Genomic DNA, 2,434 nt, shown 5'->3' with positions numbered 1-2,434 from the left:
TAAAGAAAGAAAAAAAAAAAAAAAAAAAAAAAAAAAAAAAAAAAAAAAAAAAAAAAAAAAAAATTCAAATTTGAAGAGAGAAAAGTTTATTGCAAGTTAGATCTTCATTTTTTTTATTCTCTTTCAATTATTTAAATTTTTGCTATATTTTATTTATTAAAATTTGTAAAAAAGAAAAAGAAAATCATTTTACTTAGGTAAATTGCATATTCATTCTTAGGAAATAAAAAGAAAATCATAATTAATTGAAAATGACCAAAAATAAAATTGTATATCAAATTAAATAATAGTAAGATATTACGTAAATTGCATCGTCATTTGAAGGAAAGGAAAAAAAACATAGAAGGAAAATAGAAGATGTGAGAAATTATTATTATTTGTACCCATCACTATTTGGATGGAATGGTTCAAGCAACTTGAAATAATATTAACATATTTTTAATTTAAGTTTATTCCTCAACAAAATTTAGAAAGAATGAAAATGTAGAATTCGATTTTTACTGAGACCATTTTAAACCCGTATTTCACATTGTTAATTGGATAATTAATTAAAATATGAAATACTAACGAAAGGTGACGAACGGTGTGATAGAAAGTGAACCCCGACAACCTTTGGAGTAGCTCTTGAGGAGTGGCCTTATTATAGGATAGACTAAAAATTGTATGAGTTATGATTATATATGAACTGTCATACGATGTCGTATGTTAGTTATGATGATGTATGAGTTACAATGATTTATGAGTTGTATTATACGATTTCGTTTGTTAGTATATGACGATGTATGAGTTATGATGATATATGAACTGTGTCGTATGATGTCGTATGCTAGTATATGATGATGTATGAATTATGATGATGTGTGAGTTATGATGCTTGATGACTTGCGTAGTATATATATTTCGATGAATGACGTACTTGATATGTTTGATGCACTTTATAGTAATATGATGAGTATGATGATTGCGTGACGTTTACCTTAATAATGATGATGTTTTTCATATTGAGCATGCTATATGATGATGAGTGCCATATTGCATCATGACGTTAGATCGACATAGGAAACAACCTTAAGAGCATGAAAATGATATTAATATAAATATCCATGAGTATGTTTACTAGAGTAACAAAAAGATGAGACTAGAAGGTTGTGTCAAAAGAGACATTAGGATGGATTTAGACGGACCTCATGCATATTGTATGTTCATAAGTATAGGGCTACTTTCCCTAGAGATGATGAGTGCGAACGCGCACAGTATGATGATGAGTGTGAATGCGCACAGATGAGGGTGTTCATGAGGGGCATGACACTATGGAGTTCTGTTGACCTTCGAACGTCGCTACAAATTAACTTGACTAGAGGGTCCAGGGGGTGTGCGAGCGCCCTAGAGATTCACACTCGCATATGTGAGTCGTGTGTCGGGAAGTACTACATATCGAATTTGTCCAAGCTTGGAGGCCACCCTTATGATGTTAGAGATAGATCTTTAAATCATGATTACATGTGTTTGCATTTGCATAGCCCCCTAGTGTGGGGCCACTTACTGATTATTCTTTGAAATACACACATCATTTTTCAGATAAAGGCAAGATGCACTTGTACGGAGGACGGTGGCATCACGAACAGAGACTGTGGCACGTGCATATGGTAGATTCATATTTAAATTTATAGGTTTAGGTTAAAATGGGTTGTTACGTATTTCATTGTTTTAAATTATTTTGTATTGCTTTTATCTTCTCTAAATTTCAGTATTTCTTATTTTAACATGTAAGAACATGACTGTGTTTTCTAGAGAAGTTGTTTAAAGCGTTTTTCGAAGTTTACATTATATATGATGTTCATGTAAAAGTTATATTTCCACATTATAAATGAGGATGAGATATTAGTAGCGACTCTGGGTATGTAGAAATTTAGGGTCATTACAATTAGCATCACAGTATCTAACTAGCTTAGTCTTTGATTCTTTTGTATGAAAGATGATTGTCAATTGTACCTATGACATATCTCATGATCTGTTGAGCTGGTCCAAATTAGGCTTTTTTGGACTTTGCATGTATCGACTCATAACTTTAATTACATAAGAAATATTAGGTCGAGTTAAAGTTAGATAGATAAGAGTACCAGATAGTTGTTGGTATGTCGTTTCATCTTTCACCTTCTTGACTTCAAGCGTGAAACTTTCTTAAGAATCTTTAGAAAAATTTTAGATTTTTTAAAACAAAATATTAAAAAAAAATAGAAAATTACAAAAATTCCCCTCGAGTTCGATATAATTATGAAAATGTCCCCCATCATTAGATTTTATTTATTTACTTATTTTTTTGCAGATTTGAATTCAAAATCGACCAATTGTATCAAATCCTTTGTGTCTTTACCCAAAAAAAAAAAAAAAAAAAAAAAAAAAAAAAAAAAAAAAAAAAAAAAAAAAAAAAAAA

Source organism: Cucurbita maxima, unplaced genomic scaffold, assembly GCF_002738345.1.
Source record: "Cucurbita maxima cultivar Rimu unplaced genomic scaffold, Cmax_1.0 Cma_Scf00039, whole genome shotgun sequence".
Taxonomy (NCBI): Eukaryota; Viridiplantae; Streptophyta; class Magnoliopsida; order Cucurbitales; family Cucurbitaceae; genus Cucurbita; species Cucurbita maxima.
The sequence above is the reverse complement of the archived record's forward strand: the minus strand, read 5'-3'. Positions refer to the sequence as shown.